This window comes from Lepisosteus oculatus, chromosome 7 (genome assembly GCF_040954835.1).
Source record: "Lepisosteus oculatus isolate fLepOcu1 chromosome 7, fLepOcu1.hap2, whole genome shotgun sequence".
Lineage (NCBI taxonomy): Eukaryota > Metazoa > Chordata > Actinopteri > Semionotiformes > Lepisosteidae > Lepisosteus > Lepisosteus oculatus.
In genome coordinates this window covers 39,539,807-39,552,509 of record NC_090702.1, presented here as the reverse complement: position 1 = coordinate 39,552,509, position 12,703 = coordinate 39,539,807, and positions in this window count along the sequence as shown.

Sequence of the window (12,703 nt, the reverse complement as noted above, 5' to 3'; positions counted from 1 at the left end):
ACAGGTAGGCAGATTACAGTATCATTCAGCATGGTTGGGGTGTACCCCTGCATGACCTGGTTTATGAAGTAAACAGGAAGTTCATTTTGTGTAACGCCAAATGATACAACAGAGATCGTTTTGCAAGTACTGCACTTTGTTGCCAGATTAAGACATTACAGTATAACATGTTCATATTTTAAATTCTGGACTACAGGAATGTTATTTTTTAAGAAAACCACTAGCTTTTTTCTTACACAAGGTCTGATGTATCCCACAAAACCTGAACACACAAAAACTTGGAAAAGCAGCATAATACATTTACAAGACAGAATAAAAATGTAACAGTTTGTATTAAGAAACTGAATCAGGTAAAAACTGAACATCCATTAAGAGCTGTTCATTTTTCAGTGAACAGCTACATATATTGCAGTATGTTAGGGAAATTGAAAGAGTGCCTTTGTGGCCACTTTGCTTCCTGCAGATTGGGAGCCACTCTCCGTTAATATGTATACAGTACAGCAAGGACACGGTTAGTTAAAAACAGAAAGTGTCAATTCTAGCTGCCTCTTCCTCAATGCAAGTGTGTATTACATTAAAACACATGTACAGATTAGCATATCTGTAGTACAAATATGTACAGATAATGTTTAAGGTAACCTGATTTAAAAGATGTTTCTTTAGATTTGCCCTATTTCTTAGCAAAAAGTGAATAGTAGAAAATATTCACAATATTCAATAATATTGTATTCTTTATAACTGTTAGAGCTATGGCCCTGCAGAACTACATAAACTTCCTCTGTTAACCCTAAATACAGGATTTTGGCATCCCTGCTTGTACAATTGCTTGTACAATGTAGCTATTGTTTTTTTATCTACCTTGTGACTTACCCTGTTTTCATTAGTCTGCCCAGTAATGCACTGGAAGCAAATGACACATTCTTTGAATGCGATTCTTGTCTTGTCCTAAAGTTGTTTTAACTGTTTGTGTTTGAAGGCAAAATTTTAATAAATTACACGAAGGGTTATAATTATCATAGTCATGTGACCTGACTGCAGCATAAACATTGCAGCCTGCTGACTCGCATTTTTGCGCCAGCTGTTTTGAGGAGACATATTGACTGTTCGCACACCAGCAAATTAGGAGTGGTGATAATGTATAATCTCATTTTGTGTATTATACAAGGCGGCAAAACTCACATTCTGTGCACAAACTTTGTTACATTTTTGAGGTAGCAGCCCATTTCTGTCAAATATTTCATAGAAAGGGCTCTTGTGAAATGGTCCTTCAGTAATGCTTTTGTAGTACTCAGTTGAGGATAAGCAGGTACATTCTAACTGAGTTTGACGTTGAATGACAATCAGGCCATTAAAGAGTTGTGATTCCCTGAATCCTCCTGCATAAATCTGCTGTACTGGACAGTTTGCAAAAAGACCAAGATTAGGAGGTATTAATCCATCATAGATCTTAGATGAGAATTTAGTACACCTGTGTAGTTTTTGGAATGTGTTTTACTGTTTTGGACCTTTTTAAGGTCCACCAGTTACTGTTTCAGATCCCTAGGTGTATGTCTGGACAATAACTAGATGGGGTGGGATGTCTACAGCTGGAAAGCATGGATGTCTTTATTTTATTTGACGGGATGCTTCGCAGTATATTCATTTTCAGGATTTCACATCATAGAGTGTATTGCAAAAGTATTCATTCCCTATGCAAAGTGTCTACATTTTAGTTCAAGTAGGTAGTTGCGTCAGCAGGAGTAGGCTACAAAGGAACAAGTAAAGGTTTATTCCATGCTGAAAAGCGAAGAAAAGAAACAACGTTTTTGGCTGTATAGCCTTCTTCAGGTGTGTTTCCTTCCTTCTCTTTTCAGCACGGGGTCTACATTTTGTTGCTATCAAGATTGCAATCATGACACTTCCAAAAGTAAAGTATTTAGAAACTGCACCATGTACTCCAAAACTAATACAGCTCAAAACCTAAAAGTATGTAAATGAGATTTTTGAAAGAAAATGTATAGATTCTCAAATGCATACATATTCCACCCCTTTGACAACCACAAAGTCACTTCAGGTACAAAACAGGAATTTGAAAGATCACAAAAGTAGTGGAATGACCTCTCTGTATCATCAAATTTGTTAACCTAGCTATAAGGTAAGTACGTATCTAGCTGTAAATACCCTCAGAAAATAAATTTTAAGCAACAGCTGACAATTTAAGTATGATGGTTAGCATTGCTGCCTTGCAGTGCTGGGGTCCTGGGTTCAATTCCTGGGCTGCTGCCTGTGTGGAGTGAGTAAGTTCTCCCTGTGTTTGTGTGTGGTTTTTCTCTGGGTGCTCTGGTTAGCAACAGGCCAAAGACATACTGGTAGGTTAATTGGCGTCTCTGAAAATTGACTCTGGTGTTGTGGTGTGAGTGTGTGGGTTTGTCTGGTCTGTGATGGTCTGGTGTCCCATTCGGAGTGTATCCTGCCTTGTAACCGTTGTTGCTGGGATAGGTTCCGGCTGCTCCGCTACCCTGTGTTGGATAAACAGGTTTGAAAATGGAACTAACAAATGTTCGAAACAAATGGAAAAACTATAAAAATAAATTCTATAAAATATCAGCTGTTTTTAATAGAATATTTATTTTTATTTTTTATATACTGGTATCTATTTAAGGAACTTGAAGAAGTTGAAATATGTACCATTAAACATTTTATTTGGAAAGTAAACAGTCATATATGTATAAGATAAGATCATTTTATTAGCCATATACAATTTCTTGCATTAGGAATTTGTCTTTTTCGCATACCCAAGCTTGCTCTCCAAAAGACACAGACACACAGACAGGGAGAGAAGCTTGGGGTCAGAGCGCAGGGTCTGCCATTGTACAGCACCCCTGGAGCAGTTGGGGTAAAGGGCCTTGCTCAGGGGCCCAAACGGAGTGGGATTCCTCTGCCGGCTGCGGTATGCGAGGGTTAGTTACACTTTGAAATATTTTCATTTTCAAAGTAAATTTATCTGAGTCTGATTTGTCTGAGTAAATTTATCTGATCTTTGAGGTGCAAAAGAAGATGTTTATTTAATCAGCTATGTAATTACTCATTGAGACGAATCATTGCTTGAATTTTTTAGCATTCTTTATTTGCGAATGATTGAATTTTGTATACTAAGTTTCTTTGAAATAACCTTAAAGTTTTTAAATACTTTCTGTTTGTTTTCATGAAATAGAATTGTGCCTATATATTTTAATACTTGGGAGAGTTAAGAATTTACAATCAAAATATCAAAGGGTTATTTTTGGCCCACGTCTTTCTCCTTAACTTAAATATGGAAATTATATGAAATTATATGGAATGTTGTGATGGTATTCACAAAGTATACATTCTTTGTATGTGAGAAAGGCTGGCTGTGTATTTGTACAGAAAGCACAGCAAGGACAGCAACAGTTGAGTTTCATCATCCACATTTGCAGAATGGTGAAAGACTGTAATTATATTCTCAGCCACAAGAGGTCGTGGATGGGCTGATTTGCCAAGGAAACATTTTCTTCCCCATAAATTACTTAAAAAATGTACATATTTACAGTGTATACAGGGGATTACAGGACAAGCACAAGCATATAATGTAGAACATGTTTGTAGTTTCTATGACACAGTTGTGTCATAGTTTCTTATGGACACAACTGTTAGTGCAACCTATCAAAGTCATTAGGTCAACACAGATGGACATTGTGTTTTTGATCATTAACAAATGCAAATATGAATGAGAACAAAGAGAATAAGAGTAACTATGTACTTATTCAAGATCTATTAGAAATTAATTTTCAGGGTAATTATCTAAAGAAATGAAATTAAATAGGAGTTATACATCCATTTTCTAACCTCTTTCTCCATTACAGGGTTGTGGGGTTGCCAGAACCTATCCCAGCAAGGCAGGGTACACCCTGGGCAGGATGCCAGTCCACCACAGGGCAGACACAGACACACACTCAGACCAGGACATGTTCTCCCAGAAGCCAGTAAACTTACCAGTGTGACTGGTAATTGTAAACTCCATTAGGAGACATTACATTTTTAAATGCGGGGGACTTCATATATAGCCTCATACACAGACACAAGTAAGCAATAGGAATTTAATATTTTTCAGCTTCAGGAGTCATGCCACTGAGAGACATTACAGGCCCCTAATAAAAATGCTGCCTTTGTCAAAACTGATAAATAAAAACAAAGTTTCTGTTAGGTTTTTTATTATTTACTGTGTGCGTCACAGAACAATTTCTTCTGTTCTTTTCAAAGAACTTTAAACAATGTTACATGATTAAATGGTAAGAATTCAACATACTGGTACTTGCTAAACAAATTATGTGACAATGGAACACCAATAACAAAAATTGACATGAGTATTTACTCAGATATATTGGGGATAAGTAAAGGTTTATTTCCATGCTGAAAAGAGAAGAAAGGAAACACAACGTTTCGGCTGTGGAGCCTTCTTCAGGTGTCCTTTCAGCATGGAATAAACCTTTACTTGTTCCTTTGGAGCCTACGCATGCTCACACAGCTACCTACTTGCTTTATCACAGGTACTGAGTGTCCTCAGAGGAGGACCTTGACATCCTTGTGAACCAGACTGGTCAATCCTCCTAGCACCCAGGAGTCACTAACAAGAAAGAAGGGGTGCACTTTATGAACATCACTACTTTCCTCAGCACTGTGAGAAAATGACTTTATAGACTGGTATTCCCAAGACACGTAGAAATAAAATATGTATGTTTTATTATATTATCATACCATGACCTAATAATTATTGAATAATAAATATTATACAGTATACATACCAAGAGGCATTAACAAAATATTTTGGTTCCAATTGTTACTTGTTGCATTTTTAGTGCTTCTCAGTATTTACACAGTACACATTGTACATGCAGCTCTGAATCCATTTATTTAAGTATATTTTAGTAAATCAATCACAACTATTTTGAACATACCTTACTTATGGAAACATAATAAAATAGAGTGGCTACATACAATGCAGATCTTGGGTTACCGTACAGTCGGAGAAGTGAATATTACAGAATATTTTATTGCATGCCATGTTGCAGTACAGTAACCAGCCATGTTGGTGAAGCCAATACCTGGCTTCTTTTGAGAAATAGCTGGATGAAGCTAACTACATAATGGTCTCTTTTTGTTTGTAACTATTCATTTGTTCTGAACACACTAGAAAAGAAACTCCATAAAGGGATAATTCTATCCCAAATTATGTGAGGTGTTGAAGTTGTTTTCAAAATACAATGTCTTGCAATAGTATTCACACCCTTCCTATGGTGCCCCAGGTGGTGAAATCACAAAATAATAAGACACTTTTTTGACATTCAATATTTTATTCAAAACTAAAGACTTCAAAGGGTATAAGTTACTAATCAAAAGAGAAATAACTTAAATATGTTGCATAATGTTGTATAATATTGCATAAGCACTCAGACCTGTTAACTCAATATTTGGTGGAAGGATCTCTGGCAGAAGTCGTAGGACTAATAATGTTAATAATAATAAGCACTCTCAACGTGCTTGAGGATCACTTATGAACAGCAGTTTTCAAGTCTTTCCACTGATAGATGTGTTTATTCTAAATTCATCTGAACCACTATCATTGCAAATACACCGGGTCTTCTCCGTTAATTTTATGGTTCTTTAAGGTAAAGTTGTGCACCTAAATACATTTAGGATTGTCTTGACTGCAAACTTTGAAGCAACAAAATGTTAAAAAGAGTCGGAATAATTTTGCAGGTTTGCGAGGCACTGTACCAGTTGGATGTAACTGGAACAAAACAACAAATAATATATTGTCCACCTTGTCAAACAGAGACAAGAGTAATACATATTGTACAGTATATTGAATAGTGCAAATTAATGCAGAATTAAAACCATAGCATAGATAAGCTTTATCACACTATACCCATGTTTCAAGTTTGTTATCTTTAAATACTGAATACTTCATTTTCGTTTCCTTATGCTGGTATGAAACATATATCACAGTAAATATTCCATAAATTATATGCAAATGTCTTTTTCATTATCACCCAAAAAAGTTCTATACCTCTTCTGTAAATAAGCCTGTGATATAATGGACCTTCCCTTTTAAAATCATTTTAATTTAAAAGGGGCGCTATGTATCATGATAACAGGAACAGTGATCAACACGCACTGCCATATCTTGCTCCACTGTAGGTTTTGGTGGTGAGGGGCAGCAGGACTGTCTCATTATACATATCAGAAGTCCAAGTGAAAACAAACAGCTCAGGACAGTAATGAATGGGACATACCAAGCACTTGAAGAATAATTGTTGAGCTTCTGTGTGAGGTACATAATATTTCCCTGCAAATACAGACATTTTTAGGACACACAAATACATCATTGAGAAGGTTGTGTGAAACCATCCTTATATTGCTGGTCTACCTGTGTTGTAGAAGGAGTGGGAAGGCCTTTGGTGGGAAGACACTTTGGTGTATACAGTCACCTTTCTATTTGTACTAAACCTTTATGGCCTCTCTTTCTATCCAGTAAGTTTTCATCTGTTATGTACACAATGAGTTTGTAATTCCAGACCTTGTCCAGGCCGGAGGAATAATCAAAGTGCACTGACAGTATCAGCTCGGTGGTGTCTAATCCTGCAGTCGGCGAAAAAGCAAAATGGTTGTTGATGTTACCTGTGACAGATGATTTAAACATGATATAAAAATCATATTTGAACTGTAATTACATTCTGTAAGTGACCTGGCTCACTTTAGCTAAATTCCAGATGAGCTTTTGAAACAGTTTCACTGCCATGCCAGTATTCCATGCATGGACTGTCACTATTAACCCTTGTTGGACAGTTTGCCTTGACTAAAGACAAGGCACTGTGAGCAAACACTGCATTCCTCATTGGTTTATGTTGGCCAACCACTACCATATATCCTTTTACAGGTTTTAGACATAATTAGATAAAACTAATAATAAGAAGAAATAACTGGACGGAACATAGGAAGAAATCAAGCAATAATCTACTAATAAATGCCAGATTGTTTTACTACACACAGAACTAAACAGAATACAATATTCTTATTCTGTAGGCATATTAATTTCTTAATTAAGTGTTTTACACTGCGTGATCACAAACTACAGTACAACAAGTTACGTTGGGTCTTCTCCTTTGGGTGAATATACAGTACCTGACCCAATGATGTAACGCAGAGATGAGGGAGGAGAATCCTTACCTGTGCAGGTGAGTGTGAATCCTTCAATGTTGGTCAACGTTGACTGATTGAATGGAACCATTAGATCACAATTATTGGGCTGACACTGGAGTTTGTTTACGTTGTTGGGAATGATATGCACTGTGACCTAAAACACAAAAAATGCATACTCTAACATCAATTTTAAAATTGCTTTCCCTTTTGCTGACATTTTTGATGAACTTTATATTGTGTTGCTTGCCCTTTGACTTTCACAAAGTATTGAAAAGAAAAATTTAAAAAATATGAAATTCTTCTTCTTCTACCTTTTTTGTCTTTTACAATCACTTTATTTTAACTTGCAGCCACAGTGATTGATTAAAACATAGTTAAATATTGTAAATATTACAATTTATGTAATATCCACTACTTTTGGCAATTTTTCTTTGACAAAACGTTTATTCTGATTTTTGAGTACCTGGACCGTGTTATTTCAAATCTTTGCCAGAAGGCTAAAATAAGGCCTATTCTTCTCCTATACTGCCTCTGACCCAGAACCACCGGTGATGCATCAGTGCCTCTGTTGGTGAGGACCCCTGCCCTACTGTAGCGATCAACTGCAGTAATTCCTGCATCATTTCTCTATCTTCCATCCATCACTCAAACTGGCTGTTAATGTACCTTCATCTTGTACACTCTCCCTTTTCTATACTGCCTTTACAGTAGCCTAACTGAGATGATTAACACTCTATCACTGTTTATTAATCTCATGTTCATCAGATGAACCCCTGAACTCTTAACAGGATGACCTTTATGCTTTTCCAGACTGATCGATTACCTCACACTGCCATCTACATGGAAACAGCTACCTGATCTACACGGCCTTGTCCACAGTTCGCTCGTTCACCCACAGCCACCATCTACAACAGGCATGCTTTGTTGCACAGAAGCTGCTTTATTACCTGCAAATATAGATCTTTCTTTAGTTTTTGCATCGAATTTACCTCTCGTTGCTCCTCTGTAAATGTTAGAAATCCATCTGACATTTTTTAATCAAAATCTGTGGTCAGGAAATGGTACTTGTAAAGCTGTTGGAACCACTTCAGCTGCCACTTATAGCCACTGGGTGTGATCAAGTACAGAAAATAATTATAGAAATGTTCCACTAAACCCTGGCTTTCCAGCTTGTTTGGTTTGTGAAGCTTGCTGTGACTATGAGATTTACGATCAACATTATTACTGGCATGTTCTGGTGGTTACTGGATCAGTCAGGCTCTAAATCCACCAGAAATGGTTGGTGATGTCAAAATGCTGCATGATGGTGTCACACAGTGGGAGGTAGCTGAAAGAATGATGGTGCCTTACAGCAATAGGAGGCTGTGAAAACCGTACCACACATCTGGATCTGCATCTCTCAGTAATCCATGGAAATATAATTTACACATGGCTATCCCCTATCAAGACCAGTAACAATGTAACTTGACCTGGCTCATAAAAGCACCGCTTGTTCCCCTATAAAACTTAATTTTCCACTACTCCATTGAAGCACAATTTGACAAAATTCAAACAAGTCTTAACTTACTCCATGTGGGTGATTTAAGAAGGAGGAAGCTTTCTACAGTTTTGATTCTCATATGACAACATTGCAGACTCAGAAGAGAGAAGTTTGTCACTGGCAGCAATTATAGAAGACTCCATTAGAGCCATGTGTTAGATATTCATGAAGTATTGATGCCGAGTGTAACATTGATCAGCATGACAGTTGTGATGAAAACATAAGTCAGGGTTTGGGCAGACTTTGCTTTGAGGGACTCTTAATTCTGAGCATGCTGAGCTGCTGTATATTGCTGTATTTCTGTTCCATTAAGTCTGTCTCTGTTGCAGGGATGTTCCAGTGTCAAATGCTTGACACTCTCCTCTCCCAAGACACTGTTTATGTTCACTGATCTTTTGCTGACGCTTTCCATTTAGTAGTCTGCAGGGTTGCTTCACAAAAGTGTTGCATTCAATGAATTGTCCTATAGCATCATTCAGAATTGTATATGTAAGCTGGTAGTATTAGTAGACGTTTTAATAGGCATTTGTCAAATTTACAGATAGTGTATTATGCTTCACATTTCTGATATTGATTTTGACTGATATTACAAAAAAAATCTTAAAATCTGAAATTGAGCCTATTTTGGAAGTTTGGAATATTGCATGTGGTGGTACACATAAACATTAATTCTTAAATCCGATGTGAACGACATGATAATGCATGTTATCTGTATTGAGAACTGCAGAACAGATGGAGTACAGATAAAGGATAAATGGTCTAACTGGGTGATGTAATAAGTGGATAACCGCAGGGATCTGTATTAGAATGACTGCTCTTTCTAATTTAGATTGATGATCTGTATTCTAGAATAGTTAGTAAACTACTCATGTTTATAATTACCAAAATGAAAGAATTTGCCAACTGCAGTCACAGAAAAGGAAAAGTCAGGCTGAATTTAAAACTGTGCAAACATCTGCAATTGCAATCTATATAATATGGGAAACACTGATCTTTGGATACATAGCAAGGAATTCATATCAAAGGTTGATAAAACTCTACAATGTTCTCAAAAACCTTATTTAGAATATTGCATACAATGTGTCACCACATTGCAAAAAATCTGTTGCTGCTCTGTAATAATACCAATAAGAGCAAGTTACCAATAATACCAATAAGAGCTACATTGACAGGACAAAAAATAGTCCTGAAATGCATTAGATAACGGATAACCTCAGATATAAAATAACATCAGTGGACTTCTTCAGAAATCAACACGAATATACATTAATGGAAACTATGGAGAGGTCCACTTAAAATTTAGAGGTATTTTTTACACAAGGGGATGTGGAAATCTGGAACAAACTACCCAATCATACTGTCAAGCTGATATGCAGGTGTCTTCTAAGAAATGTCTGGATAAGGTCCATGAAGTAATACCATTATGGCTGAATGTTTATTGTATTTATATGTTTGTAACATTTCCTACAGTATGTTTAAGTTATTAAGAGTTTAAAAAGATTCATTAAGTTTATTAAGAGTTTAGAATTTAAGTTTTGGTCACCACACTGTAAGAAAGGTGTTGCTGCTCTAGAGACTAACCTAAAGAAGAACAATTGGTCTTATCTCTGGCCTCAAAGGAATGTCCTATTTGGACAGACAAAGGGAAATAATTTTTACTTATCATTATGATTCTGGGGATATCTTGAAGATCAGCAGCAACACATAGACCCAAGCTGTATTATTGTGATGTTTTGCTCAATCTGTTGATGTATGATGAAAAACTGTAGAAGTTAAAATTATATTTCCTCATTAGTATGCTTATGTTCATGTTTTCCATTGGTAGTAGAGGCTATTGTGCAAACTTTCTTCGATGAAGACAAGTAACGCAATGTACTCCATGTAAATAAAATCATTCATTCTTGTCAGCGCTGTCAACTGTCGCTACCATTGCCCGGCAACTACCCCAGCTGCAATCTTAAATACACAATAAGGAATGGTAAACAACATAATCTGGTCTAGGTTCAAAACAGGCATATCACAAGCCTTAGGTTTTACAATTCATAGACTTTAAAGTTCTTGTAGCACGTTATTAGAGTATAAATCTGAAATGGTTCAAGTTGGTACATGTACAGTACAGTAGCTGCATCGGCATGCGTAGGCTGCAAAGGAACAAGTAAAGGTTTATTCCATGCCGAAAAGAGAAGAAAACAAACACAGCATTTCAGCTGTGGAGCCTTCTTCAGGTGTGAATAAATCTGAAATGTGTTACTGAGTTAACATAACCAGAAGTAAATTTTTTGACAAATACATACTGTACACTGCCAAAGAAGTATTACAAAACGAAGTAAGAAAAACATGGAAACCACATCATACTTTGCTTGTAAAGAACAGAAAATGTGTGTCTAAATATGAATAATTTACTAATTTGGAAAACTAACTTACAAAACTGACAAAAAAAACAAAGAGTTATTTTGACTCTGGGATAACAGGGTTAAACAGTTTATAACTGAGGAATTATTTTTATCCACATCCAGGGGAAAGTGAAGTTAATCAGATTGCCTTCCCAAAAATACAATAATTTCAAATTGTCAGGTGTCTTTGAAGCATGTTTATATCCTTCTCCTGATCTCTACCGTCATACAATTTTATCCCTTAGTTGTTCTGAAAGCTGCTTGGTCTTCACAGTTAAATCTTTGCTTGAAATGACTGAGAGACCTTATAAAGATAGGTGGTCAATTGTGAAATTGTGTGAACCATTATTACAAGCAAAGAGACCACTCAATTAGTTATGCAGCCAGGTAAGGTAATTCTGTACACCAAAATCAATTTAGGATTGCCACAGCAAAGGGTTTTAATACTTAGGCAATTGCAATGTTCTTTGTCATTATAGTTCATTTTCATTGTCTATTGACTTCTTTCTTTGGTTTTTGTAAGGATGTTGTATACTTCAAAGTGTCATTACCGCAAGCTTTTAAGCATCAAAATGTGAAAATTGTTCAAGGGTCTACATAGTTTTTTACAGCACTGTGTTTAAACATGTCTTCTGTTACTATGGTCTAGTGAGCAGTACATTCTAATCTTTACAGTAACTCGATCCTTTGCCAATAGCCCAATTAAGGTTGTGTGGGAAATTCGGTTTAAAGCCAGCAACACAGAACCAGTCAACAGAGCTGCACCCTCTGCAGCTTACCAAGTGCTCTCACTGTCTGCAGATGAGGTGAGGAGATCTCTGCTAAAAGTGAACATACAGTGCCTTGCGAAAGTATTCGGCCCCCTTGAACTTTTCAACCTTTTGCCACATTTCAGGCTTCAAACATAAAGATATAAATTTTTTATTTTATGTGAAGAATCACCAACAAGTGGGACACAATTGTGAAGTGGAACGAAATCTATTGGATTTTTGAAACTTTTTTAACTAATAAAAAAATGAAAAGTGGGGCGTGCAAAATTATTCGGCCCCCTTGCGTTAATACTTTGTAGAGCCACCTTTTGCTGCGATTACAGCTGCAAGTCGCTTGGGGTATGTCTCTATCAGTTTTGCACATCGAGAGACTGAAATTCTTGCCCATTCTTCCTTGCAAAACAGCTCGAGCTCAGTGAGGTTGGATGGAGAGTGTTTGTGAACAGCAGTTTTCAGCTCTTTCCACAGATTCTCGATTGGATTCAGGTCTGGACTTTGACTTGGCCATTCAAACACCTGGATACGTTTATTTGTGAACCATTCCTTTGTAGATTTTGCTGTATGTTTGGGATCATTGTCTTGTTGGAAGATAAATCTCCGCCCCAGTTTCAGGTCTTTTGCAGACTCCAACAGGTTTTCATCCAGAATGGTCCTGTATTTGGCTGCATCCATCTTCCCCTCAATTTTAACCATCTTCCCTGTCCCTGCTGAAGAAAAGCAGGCCCAAACCATGATGCTGCCACCACCATGTTTGACAGTGGGGATGGTGTGTTGAGGGTGATGAGCTGTGTTGCTTTTAC